Genomic DNA, 14,131 nt, shown 5'->3' with positions numbered 1-14,131 from the left:
TATCACCTTCATTTCTCTTTCCATTTTTTCCTCTACCTCTCTAACTTTATCTTCAAAGTCCTTTTTGAGAACCTCTATGGCCTGAGACCAATTCGTATTTTTCTTGCAAGCTTTAGATATAGGGGCCCTGATGTTGACATCTTCCTCTGAGGGTGCCCCTTGGTCTTCCTTGTTATGGAAGAAAATTTCTATGGTCCTCACCTTTCTCTGTCAGCTCATCATGGCTTTCTTTTACTTGACTTTTAGCTCCTTAAAGTGGGGCACTGTTTCTAGGCTGCAGTATCCCAAGCTTAAGAAGTCCCAGGTGGTATGATTTAAGGAGAATCATGTTCTTCACTCGCCCGGCCCGTTTCCTGTTCCTTAGATGACCCCAGACCAACTTGCCAATCAACCAGCTTTGTGTGTTGTGGTTGTTAGCTCAGATGAGCCTGTGCCCCTCCCCAACCTGGGCCTCTGCTATTCGAGTCTACCTCCTGGTTCCCAGAAGGGGTGTAAAATCCAAATTCTTCCTCAGCACCAGCATAGACCCCTGTAGTCTCCCCCCTGCCCAGGGCTCAACCCACTCACCAGACTGTGAGCTTAGTTCTAGATGACACTGGTGCTTCAGCTGATTCAGAGGCTCTGGGGGTCTCCTTCTCTGGTGAGGCCTTCCTGGGACTGGATCTGTGTCAGGGTGACTGTGGGGTTGGGCTCAACTCCTGTATCAGCACAGCAGCTCCCCCCTTCTGACCGACCTTCCAAGCCGTTCTTGGTTAGAAGATGATTTCAGCACATTCTTCTGTGAGTTTTGCTGCTCCGGGCATTTTCCTATGGCATTATTTGGATGCTTTTTGGAGCAATCATGTCATGAGTTCAGGAGCTCACTGCCTTTCCTCCTCCATCTTGGCTCCCCCCTGGACGTCCCCTCTGTTACCCATTTCTAAAATGCATGGTCTCCTCCTTGTTGTCTTGTAGGATCCCTAGGTTTCTCCAAGATGAGCTTATGTAAAGTTTCCTACAACAGGTCTTCCCTGATCCTCCCATTTGTTCATGTTCTCCCCTACCCAGGATTATTTTCAATCTATTTTTTATTTATATAATTTACATATATGTATATGTGTTGTTTCCTCCAATCAAATATAAAGTCCTTGAGGGCAGGGACTTTTGTTGTGTCTTTGTGCCTCCAGCACCTGGTATATGGCAGGCATATGTTCAACCCGAGTCTATTAAATAAGTGGATGAGAGTGTAGAATAGTGGCTAAAGGCCCTGATATAGAAGCAGGAAAGCAAGCTCGAAACCTGCCTCAGATATTTAGTGTCCATGTGACCCTGGGCAAATCATTTCATTTTTCTGTGTCTCAGTTTTCCTTCTCTACAAAGAAAGAAGGTTGGATTTGATGGCCTTTAAGATTTCCTTCCTCTCTAAATCAATTATCCTATGAATAAATGTGGTAGAGTGAAAAGGTTATGGAATTCTGGATCAGAAGACTTAGGCTCAAGTCCTGGCCTTGTCGGTGACTAGCTATGTGACTCTGAGCAAGTACCTCAACCTGTCTGAGGTTAAAGTCCCTCATCTGTAAAGGAGGGGCATTCATACCTGCATTCCCCGCCTCATGGGCTTGTTATGACGAAAGTGCTTTTTAAATATTTTAAGGGCAAATATACATGTGAGCTACTATTATTGCTGTAGACTCTAAGCTCTTTATCATTGTATTGTTCTCGGCTGGATGATATTCTGAAAATGATTGACTATCCAGATAGGAAAAGTAGCCTTTTTTTTCTAGGCCAAGACACAGAAGCATTTCTGTAGATGGACACAGAAAGCTAAGCTCTCAACCTCTCCAAACTCCCCCACTGACATGCCAATATTCTTCAGGAACCATCCTGAGGGGGAGAAGCTGTCCAATTGAGGTCTTGGCTTCCGTGCTTTGAATGCCAACCACGATGTTCAGTGGCGCCAGTTTTGATGTGAACTAGGAACTGAACTGAGACCATCAATTCATTTTACATAAACCATGAAAAAGCCGACAGATGGTAAGTCATTACACTTTTACTCACTACTGACTCGGCCTGGATTGGAATCCGTGACCTCCAGGTAAAGGGCTTTGTGTTGCAGCAATAATGGTCTGTGTTCTCTCGGGGCTCCCCAATCAGCTCTTTATCAACTTAACCCTTTCTGGTATGCTAGGGGAAGGGCGCAGACAGAAGGGTTCTCTTCGAAGCCAACAATATCCAGAGGAAAGACAGCCTCGACCTTGCGTGGCTTCAGGAAAGGGACTGTTGCTCTTTGTTGAGAGGTTGTGCCATTTTAAAATACAGTCCATTCATGGGGTCATTTGCGACATTACAGAAAACAGTTGTCCAAGTTTTATCACAACTTCATTTGTTGTATTCATTGTCTACATAACAACAAACAACTGAACTTGTTTAGCATGTTTGTATAAACTTGCCTTCCTAAACAGAACAGTAATAATAAAAATCCAAATAACTGGACATTTTACACATACTTCATTAAGTCACTGAACCCAGTTGGAATGTTAGGAACAAATATTTTACCCATTCTATAGGTGAAAAATCTGAGACTAGTAACAGCACTTGGAAGATATTATCTCATTTGATCTTCACAACAACCCTATGAAGAGAGTGTTATTATTACTCATGTTTTACAGATAAGGAAACTGAGGCTGAGAAACATTAAATACTTGCCCAGGTTTGTACCATTAGGAAGCACCTGAGGTATCATTCAAAATCAAGTTTTCCTGATTCTAACACACTTATCAGCTCTGCAACAGTGATTCTTGAAATTCAAGGACTAACACAAACCCCCAGTCGTCAAGTGTCACTCCCCTGTTCATCAGCTTTCAGTTGCTTCCCACTGCTTCTAGAATGAAGTACTAACTCTTCAACCATATAGGCAAATCTATCTCCAGCCCACCTTAAGACATTATTTCATATTAATCCACCCATTCTACAGTCCTGCCAAAATGAACTACTTACTGATGCCTGAAACCAACTTTGAGCATTTGTATGAACTTTCATCCATGCCCAGAATACACTTTTTTCCTCCTCTTTGTCTGACAAAATTCTTATTTTATTTCTAGGTTTAATCAAGGTGTCACCCCCTACATAAAGCCTTTTTTAACCCCTTTTTCCCTAGTTATTGCTTTCTCCAAATTACCCTATATTTTGTTTCTGGGGCTATTTCATATTTCATATATCTGGTTCCTAGAATAGCACATTTGCATAGTAGGTGATTAATACATTTTTGTTGAATTTAATAGGAAGCACAGGAAAAGGGTAATGAAAATATTTTACTGAATTGTCCTTTGATTCATCTTTCTCTAGTTTTAACTTTGGACTTCAATCTATGGTTAGCTAATTCAGAGATGATCAAATCTAAAGAAAGCATAATTCCTTTTTTGAGCACAAAGAGAATAATTAAAAATATACCAGGCCAAGTAAATGAATAATTAACAGAATCTTATATTCACCTAAATATTCACTGAGACAGAGACCATTATGGTATAGTGGAAAGAAGAGTGGATTTGAATCAGAGGACTTGTCTTTGGCAATCACATTGCCTTTTTGAGGCTCAATTTCTTCATCAGTAAAATCAAGGTTTTGGATAGATGGCCACTAGCCTCCTTCTAAGACCAACAGAAGGATGAAATCAATCCTAGGATCCCATTCCCAGACTCCTTCACACAGTCTCAGCCACTGTCCAGACAGACCATCAGTCAGATCACTGATTTAGAATTATAAGGAACCTTAGAGATCATCTAGCACAGACCCTTCATTTCTACAGGAAAGGAAACTGAGACCCAAAGAAGGTAAGTAATTTGATCAAGGTCAAGAAGATAATTAGCAGCAGAGACAATATCTAAACTTGGACTCAAAATCTATTGTTTTTTCTTTTCTAATATGTGGCTTTGGATGGTGGCTTGGAATCAGGACCAGAAATTTAAGAGCCATACCTTCTACTTTTTTGGGTTTTTTTAGTGAGGCAATTGGGGTTAAGTGACTTGCCCAAGGTCACACAGCTAGTAAGTATTAAGTGTCTGAGGCCGGATTTGAACTCAGGTACTCCTGACTCCAGGGCTGGTGTTCTATCCACTGCGCCACCTAGCTGCCCAAGCCATACCTTCTTATAGCATGACTGGGAGAAGGAAAACACATAATATGTGTTCAATAAGTGCTGAAAAAATGACCATGTTATCCTCCTGTCTGTACATGTCCTTATCTGTGACCTATTAACTTTAACCTTCTACCTAACTTTTCCAACTACAGACCTATGAAATAAGACAAAATCAGAGAGAATCAGAACACCTGGACAGAAATTATCACGAAGCTTATAAAATTTTATATCCTTCTTCATTTGAGTCATACTTCATTTTATTCTCTTACCTTCTATCTCCACCTTCATATACTCCATGTTCCAGCAAAAGTAGATTAGTAGCTATTACCCAAACTCACCATACCATTCCCTCTTCTGTGCATACATGAAAGCTCTTCTCCATGCCTAAAATATACTCCTTCTTCATTTCCACTTTTTGAAATCCTTTCCTTTTTTCAAGGTTAAGTTCAAGGGTCACCTCTTCCATAAAGCTTACCCATGTTGTAAGACAGAAGATATGTTTGTGGAGAGAAGAGGACAAAAGAAATGATGTAGAGATATAAATGACAAGACTTGACAACTGACGGGCTACGTGGGGTGAATGACCGAAAGTGGAGAATGATACCAAATTTGCAAACATGGGTGACCAGAAGGATAGTGGTGCCCTTGACAGTAATATAGAAGTCCATAAAAGAATGTGTGAAGCAAGAGAATGACCTCTGTTTGGGACATGTTGAGTGTGAGATGACTGTGGAACATTCAATTTCCAATATCTCAGAGGTGATCAATGATGTAGTATTGAAGAAATATGCATAGTAATGATATTTAAACACATAGACACTGATGAGGTCATGGAGAGAGTATAAAGAACAAAAGAGAAAGATGGAATCTTGGTGAACCTGGACAATTAGGGGTTGTGACATGGATGATGATCTAATGAAGGAGACTGAGAAGTCCAATTAGAAATAAAGGATCAAAACCAAGAGTTATAAGTATTAGAAAATGCTGAAACAAGAGAGTATCCAGAAGGAGAGAGTGTTCAACAGGTCCAAATGTCACAGGAAGGTCAAGAAGGGTGAAGATTGAGAAAAGGCCATTAGATCAAGTGATTAAGTGATCACAGGTAATTTTAGGGAGAGCAGTCTCTATCAAGTGAAGTCAGAAGTCATACTACAGAGGGTTTAAAAAAGAGTGAGAGAAGGGAAAGTGAAGGTGATTAAGCAAAAATAGCTTTTACAAGGATTTTGGCTTAGAAGAGGAGGAAAGATAAAAGACTATTGCTAGTGGGGATGATAGGGTCTAGTAAGGTTATTTTTTTAAGAATGAGAGAAACTTTTAGATAACAACCAAACTGGTAACTGAAGAGAATGATCCAGATGTAGTTCACCTAGACTTTGGCAAAGCATTTGACAAAATATTTCATGCTATTGTGGAGAAGATGGAGATAAAAAGTAGACAAAAGTGGTGGTATGTGTATTCAGAACTGATTGAATGGCTGGATTCAAAGAATAATTGTTAACAGTTTAATGTCAGCCTGGCAGGAGGTCTCCATGGGTGTGCCCCAGAGATGGCCCTATGCTGTTTCATGTTTTTATCAATGACTTGGATAAAGGTATACAAGACATACTGATGAAATCTGCAGATAATACAAGGCTGGGAGGGATTGCTAATACTCTGTATAAGAGTAAGGATCCAAAAATATCTTGATAGTTTAATGCACTGGGATGGATCTAATATGATGGTGATATTCAATGTGGATAAATGAAAAATCAACTATGCAAGTATAGGATGGGGGGAGGCAGAGCAAGATTAAAGAAAGGTGCTCGTTTTGGCAGCACATATACTAAAATTGGAACGATACAGAGAAGATTAGCATGGCTCCTGCGCAAGGATGACACGCAAATTCATGAAGCGTTCCATATTTTTGTTGAGAACTATCTTTACATGTAACGGAAAAAATAAAATACCTTATATGTAAAAAAAAAAAAAGAAAGAATGGTATGAAGCAGCTGCTAAAGTAGCCAGTGGGATCTTGGGTTGCATTGAGAGTCATAGCTTCTAGGAATAAAGAAGTGACAGTGCCTCTGTACTCTACCTTGAGCAGACAGCACCTAGAGTATCAGCTTAAGTTCTAGGTACTATTACTTTAGAAGGTCATTGATTAGCTAACATATGTGTAGAGAAGGGAAATCCGGATGGTGAAAGTCTTGAATCTATGACATATGAGGACCAGTTGAAGGGAGTAGCACTGTTTAGCTTGGAGAAGACAAGATGTGAAGGAAGAGAAGACGTTAGAGATGTTAACAAATATTCGAAGGATTGTCAGGGGAAAGAGGGATTATGTGGACTGCATTCTATTTGATCCTAGGGAACAGAACCAGAAACAATGGATAAAAATTACAAAGAAGAGAATTTAGGATCTCTAAAAGGCAAAATTCCTGATAATAATCGCTGTGCCAAAGAGGAATAGTCTGTCTTGAGGGTTAATGGGTTCACCCTCATTGCAGGTCTGCAAGCAAAGGGGATGTCTATTTAAAAGATATATGCTAGTGGGGATTCCTTTTCAGATATAGATTGGATGAGTTGGCTCACTGAAGTACCTTCCAATTCTAGAATCTGTGATTCTGAGTTGTCTTGGGATCAGTCAATCAATAAACATTTTTTAAGGACCTACTTTTTTTTTTAAACAATTTTATTCTATTTTGGTGAGGCTAAGTGACTTGCCCAGGGTCACACAGCTAGTTAAGTGTTAAGTGTCTGAGGCCGGATTTGAACTCAGGTACTCCTGAAGGACCTACTTTTATTATTATTATTATTTTTTTTTTTTTTGCAGGGCAATGGGGTTTAAGTGACTTGCCCAGGGTTATACAGCTAGTAAGTGTCTGAGGCTGGGTTTAAACTCAGGTCCTCCTGAATCTAAGGCTAGTGCCTTATTCATTGCACCACCTAGCTGCCCCCTTTTATTATATTTATTAAGGGCCTACCAGCAGGTAGAGGAGGCTAGATGGCTCAGTGAATAGAGCACTGGGCCTGAAGTGAGGAAGACCTGAGTTCAAATTCAGCCGCAAACATTTACTAGCTATATGATCATGGGCAAGTCACTTAACCTTTGTTTGCCTTAATCTATTGGAGAAGGAAATAGCAAACCCTTCCAGTATTTTTGCCAAGAAAACCAGTTTGGCACAGGGTCAAGAAGAGTCACACAGAACTTAAGGACTGAATAACAACCTGTCAGGCATTAAAACAAAAACAAAAACAAAAGAGAGCCCATACCCTCAAGGAGCTTACAATCTAATTGGTAGTAGGAATGAATGGTTTTTTAAAAATCTTTGTACTCCTAGCAGTTAGGAGAGTGCTTTGTGTGTAGCAGAAACTTAAGAAATGTTTATTCCATTGCATTGCATTGAATTAAATAATAAGTGGGAAATAGGATAGACTTCAACCAACCAATTGATTAACAAATATTCATGTAATAATCTAATGTTAGGTACTATGAAGAATCCCAATTTTAAGACCTAGCATAAAACAAATGTTTATTATATATAAAAACAAGCCTTGTCCCTTTAAAAGCCCAAGTGCGAAGGCATTCCCCAGCAGCCACTTGAGGAGGTTAATTGGAATCAGTTGAAATAGAGTGACATCACCACATGCTTCCAGTCTGTAAGGGCAGCTTTGAAGCTCAGAGGGAGATCTGATTCAGTTCAGAAGAGAGAATAGCTACAGGGAGAAGACCAGACAGGAGAAACTTGTTCTAGAGAAAAGCTCAGACAGAAAGAATGAATGATAGAGAGGGGGCTTTGTTTCAGGATGGGGCTAAAGACAGATCGCTCCAAAACGAGTCGACTGGTAGGTCTAAAATCTAAGGAGCAAACACATCAAGGGCATTTAAGACCTTGCATCTATTGGTGGTATTAGCATTCAGTTATGGCTAGGTTTATTTTAAAAGAGGTGGGCAAAGGCTATGGGAAAGAGTAAGCTAACGGAAGATGATTACAAGTGAAACAAAGAAGTAGTATACTTCTTGTCCTCTCCAACCCCTCCTTAATTCCAATGCCTTCTATTTATTTTTTCCTATTCATTCATTCATTCACTTATTAATTATTTAATTAATTAATTGGTTTATTTATTTGTTCATTCATTCTTTCATTCATTTATTCATTTATTTATTTATTATAGATTTTTTTTTGGTGGGGCAATGAGGGTTAAGTGACTTGCCCAGGGTCACACAGCTAGTAAGTGTCAAGTGCCTAAGGCTAGATTTGAACTCAGGTCCCCCTGAATCCAGGGCTGATGCTTTATTCACTGCGCCACCTAGCTGCCCCCTATTTTTCCTCTTTAATGTGTATATAGCTTGATATATATATATATATATATATATATATATATATATATATATATATATATATATATATATATATATATATATATATATATATATATATTTGTTTGCACTTTGACTCACTCATTAGATTGTAAACTTGAGGGCAAGCACTGTCTTTTATCTCTTTTTGCATCCCTGGAGCTTAGCACAGGGCCTGGCACATAGTAGGACCTCAATAAATGTTTAAGTATTGCTTAATTATACTTAGCAACTTGTTTTCTTTTCTTTTATTCTCCATATTGGTGTAATCTATAATTCGAGGCAGCTAGGTGGTGAAGTGGATAGAACACTTGACCTAGAATCAGGAAAACCTGAGTTTGAATCCAGTCTCAAACATTTACTAGCTGTGTGACCCTGGGCAAGTCACTTAACCTTCTTTGCCTCAGTTTCCTCATCTGTAAAATGAGCTGAAGAAGGAAATGGCAAACCACTCTAGTGTCTTGGCCAGGAAAACATCACTAAAACTACTGAACAACAACAAAAATACTTCAGGATCCCAAGTTCTCAGTCTACCTGTTCCAAGTGCAGTCTGAGGAGCATTCTCACTTAATCTCATCTCTTTGGTTTGCTTTATCCCCACTCAGGAACCTGAGAATATATTTCATGTTAAAGTGTCCACAAATCTTAGTTAAAGGAATCTCAGGTCCTTTGCAAGCATCTAGCTCATGAAACATTTCAGATATTAAATAATCTTAATTTCATTCCACATAAAATGCATAACATTCATAATAATTTTGCTTCTCTTGCCACGAGGTCCTACCTTCTGTCTTCATAGACTTTGTACAGTTCTCCAGACTTGTAACCCTACCCTGTTGCTTTGACTACCCCACCAGAAAGAAATGAATTTGAAGACACTAAAGAGGAAATCTCCCACATTCTCATGAGTTCCAAATGCATCCCAAGGCCTCAAGATTTATTATAATACCCCAAGGCAACAGTTCTTAACATAAAGTCCCATGAACTTGTTTGTTTAATATTTCATTAATTATATTTCAAAAGAATAGGTTTCCTTTGCAATCCTGTGGATTTTATTTTATACAGTTGAAAACATTAATCTGAGAGGGGTCTGCAAGTGTCACCAGACTTCCAAAAGGGTCCATGATACTAAAAAAAAAAAAGTAACCCCTGACTTAAGGGTTTGGACAACTTTGGAGAGAAGGTGAACTTTCCTTTTCTAGAAAGACAACACATTTCCTACCTAACATATACCATCCAAATAACTCAAGGACCTTGCTTGATCTACCACACTGTGACTCAGTTACTTGCTATTCTTCCAGCTTAAGGACCACGTACTTCTCTCCAATACACAGGGTCCGGAATCTCTTGCTACTCCACCGTTGCCTCCAGCTGCTACCCTTTAAGACACGTGGTACTGTTTGCACAGGCTTCCCCGCTACTACTACCAGGGGGCACAGATGTACTTTTAATTTTGCTCAGGGACTCAATCCAACTGATTCCTTTGATAGTTCCATTTGTTCCCTTTTATAGGTCCAATACAAAATTATGGCTCAGAATAGAGCCAATCAAATCACTCCCAATGCAAAGACTTAATCACTCATCTTCATTGAGGTATGACTGGGTCAGCAAGTATTCAAGCCAAGGTATTCCCCAGGCCCTACCTCTGAGACTGGCTTCATGGTTTCTGTATGAAATCCTCATACCAGAAAAACCAAATTTCTTTTCTTTTTACATAGGGTTTATATAGGATCAAGGAAATATAATAATAATCATAATAATATTTTAAGATTTGCAAAATATTTTGTATACGTTATTTTATTTGATCCTTAAAACAATTTTATGAAGTAGGTGCTATTATTTCCATTGTATAGATGAGGCAATTTAGGCTAAATGGGTTAAGGCAGGGCTTTTAAAATTTTTTCTACTTGTAATCCCTTTTTGCCTGAGAAATTTTTACATGACTGTGAGATTAAAATTGGATATTAGATCATAAATCTCCCCATATTCAGTTTTGTGACCCCAAATGGGGCACTGACCTACAGTTTAAGAAGCTAGGGGTTAAAGGATTTGTCCAGGGCGATGGAGCTAGTAAATGTCTGAAGCAAGATTTGAGTTCGAGTCTTCCAGACTTTACGTCCAGCATTCTATCCACTAAACCATCTATTTGTGGATTGGATGATAATTCAGTTAGGCAAATTTGGAATTGGTTAAATGACCCTCCCCATAGAGCAGTGATTAATGAATTGATATAGACCTGGAAGAACTTCAAGAATAGCATGCTACTGGGCTCTGTCTTTGGCCCTGCTTTGCATGGTGTTTTTCATGAGTGATGTAGATAAACACATAGATAGCATGCTTATCAAATTTCTGAATGACATGAAGCAAGAATAGATAACCAATATAATAACAGCGATGATGATGATAGGCTATGTAAGTGAAGCATGAACTCTAGCAGGTTCTATTGTGCTTTTAAAAAAGCATTAAGGATGGCCCTCATAACAGATCATGTCTAATTTCTGAGGAAGATCAGTTAAGATATGGACAGATCAACTCAGGACCAGCAAGTTGGCCAATAGGGAATTCATTCTTTGGCTTTGGCAACCCATAAAAGAAAGAAAAAAAATACAAAATAGCCCTTGGCTTTCTATGTCCTTCCCTCCTACTGCTTCTTCAATGACAGAAGCAGAGTGGTAAAAAAGGGGGCAGAGAGGGCTTAGAATCACAGTTTCCATGTAATCTATTACCATTACCCTCACTATTGGTACCATAAAAATGAGGTCCTGGTACAGTGATCAGTGAGCTGATATACTATTAGAAGAACTGAATCATATTCATATCGATATCCTCAGAATAAATATAACCAGAAGACAAGAGGAAGTTGCAAAGACATAGAAGGATAACTCACAGACTTACCTTGTAGAAGCAAAGAAAAGTATCTGGCAGAGGTATTAGTGTTGGTGGTATTCAGTTCCAAAGTCAACAAGCAGCCTTGTTTCATGGGCCCTTGGCCATCTCATATTGCATTTCTCATGAGAAACATTAGCAAAAGGACCACCAAGGAGATAGATATAGCATGTGTTCCTATAAATGCTACAGAGAATGAGGATTTAGAGAAATGCTATGAAGATCTCATTTAGAAGCTTTTTACATTAAATCAATATATACTTTAATGCCAGATGGGCATAGCAGAAGATAGCAAGAATATTTTAGAAAACATGATTCAGGATTCAATAATCAGCGTGACCCAAAATTTATATATTAAACAGAAGTTTCCATCAAAAAGAGTAAGGAGGGGCAACTAGGTAGTACAGTGGATAAAGCACCAGCCCTGGATTCAGGAAGACCTGAGTTCAAATCTAATCTCAGACACTTGATTAGCTGTGTGACCCTGGGCAAGTCAATTAACTCTCATTGCCCCACAAAACCAAAACAAAACAAAACAAATAAACAAAAAAAGAGTCAGGAGGTGTTGAAGAAGCAAGCACTGGATGATATCCCATAAAATGGAAATGGACTATCTTCATGAATAAGAAATGGCTTTATTGGTAATGTAGGAATTGTTTCTGAATTCTTGTTGTACCCTTAGACCACAGACTTATTAGATCAAATATTAGAATCTATTCAAAATCAGAGAAGCAAATTAAAATGAGTCATTCTGTACAGTTAAGTAAACTAAGCAAGCTATTTATCCTTTAAAAAGATGAGAAATGGGCAAGATAAAAGACATTAATGAAGATTATCATCATTTCTTAAGAAAGTTTAACCAATGAAAATCAGGAACCACAAGACCAAAACTGCTTAAAAACTACCTCTTCTATGTCACACGAAATACAAAATACTCTCTGTTGAAATAAAGACAAACCTAAATAATTGGGAAAATATTAATTGCCCATAAGGAAGTAGAATCAATATAGCAAAAAGTGATAATACTACTTAAATTATTTTGTTCCATGTACCAATCAAATTATCAAAGAATTGTTGTAAAGAGACAGAAAAAAATGTGAAGAACAAAAGATCAAGAATCTCAAGGGAATTAATGATAAAAAGGGGGCGGGGGCTGGAAGGAAGAGAGCATACCATTACCAGATCTTAAAACTACACTGTACAACAATAATCATTTAAATTATTTTATGCTAGTTAATAGAGAGGCCAATCAATGGAACAGTTTATACAACACACAGAAACAAATTAATACAGTAGCATAAATTCAAAACCCCTTTTACTATTTGTTCACTATTTGGGAAAAAAATCTGAAGGAAAAACTAGAACTCTGGCAGAAAATAGATATAGACCAAAACCTCACACTATATACCAAAAAAAACCCCACCTCCAAATGGATGCATGATTTAAATAAAAACATTGACTTCAGAGGCAAATTAGAGGAAGGAGGAAGAAATTACCTTTCAGATCTGTGGAGAGGGGAAGAGTTCATGACTCAACAAGGGACAGAAAGGATCACAAGATAAAATGGAAAATTTTGATTATATAAAATTTAGGAAGTCTTTGCACCAAAAACCCCAATATAGTTAACCTTACAAAGGGAACAGGTAAATGGAGAAAATCTTTGCAATAAATTTCTCTGATAATGACCTCATATCCAAAATAGATAAGGGACTGATTCAAATTTATAAAACCAAGAGTTAGTCCCAAATAGATTAAATGGTCAAAGGACAGTTTTCAAAGGAAGAAGTTCAAACTATCAACAATCATATGAAAAAAATGTTCCAGATCACTATTAATGAGAGAAATGACAATTAAAGCAGCTCTGAAGTTCCACCTCATACCCATCAGGTTGGCAAAGATGACCAAATAGGAAAAAAGCAAATTTCTGAAGGGCTGTGGGAAAATGGGTTCACTAGTATGTTACTGGTAGAGCTATGACTTCCCACTATTCTAGAAAATAATTGGAACTTTGGCCAGAAAGTCACTAAATTGTTCAATTATGGAAATACCACTACTATACAAATACTCCAAAGAGATCCAAGAAAGCTGAAAAGGACTCATATGTCCAAATATGTTTATTGCAGCTCTCTTCATAATATCCCAAACTGGAAACTAAGGGAGTATTCCCCTTTTGGGGAATAGCTAAACAAAATATGGCATATGAATATAATGGAATATCACATGAAATGATGAAATGTATAGCTGGGAAGACCTCTATGAACTGATGTAGAATGAAGTGAGTCACACTAGGAGAAGCATTTAAATTGTAACAACATTATGAAGGAAACCAATTTTAAAACTCTGTTCAATGCAATGGTAAATCATGATGCCAAGGACTAAAGATGAAGCACACTATGCACTGCATCCCAGAGAAGTGATGAACTTAAATTCAGAAGAGCCATTATCATACCTTTTTGGATATATGAGAATTTCTTTTGAATAGTAATTGAATAACGAATTTCTTTTGACTTATTTGGTATGAGAATCTTCATTTTATCTTATTTTTATTTTTACCATGGGGAATAGCTCATAATAATAGAAGGAGGAAGGGATAGAAAATTAACAAATAAGTAACAAATACAGAAAATACTTGATTTTCTTGCCAAGTGGAAAGGTATAGCCATAAAAAGTAATACTAGTTTCAAATAACTTATTTGTAAACTTTGATTGAAGGAAATATAAAAGAATTTAAGCAGTACTGACTCGTAAAACAATCAGAGAGTTTGGTCTAGACCCAAATAATCTGAATCATCCTG

At 37.9% G+C, this 14,131-nt stretch overlaps 1 non-coding gene across 1 annotated transcript; it reads left to right on the top strand.

Moving 5' to 3' along the window:
* The first annotated feature begins 5,912 nt into the window (after window positions 1–5,912).
* Window positions 5,913–6,019, top strand: LOC122737444. Its single transcript, XR_006354279.1, has one exon. It is a non-coding gene; the product is annotated as a U6 spliceosomal RNA (small nuclear RNA).
* The last annotated feature ends 8,112 nt before the right edge of the window (window positions 6,020–14,131 follow it).

Source organism: Dromiciops gliroides, chromosome 1 (genome assembly GCF_019393635.1).
Source record: "Dromiciops gliroides isolate mDroGli1 chromosome 1, mDroGli1.pri, whole genome shotgun sequence".
In the NCBI taxonomy this organism is placed as follows: Eukaryota; Metazoa; Chordata; class Mammalia; order Microbiotheria; family Microbiotheriidae; genus Dromiciops; species Dromiciops gliroides.
Note: the sequence above shows the minus strand (reverse complement) of the source record. Positions and strands in the feature narration are given on the sequence as shown.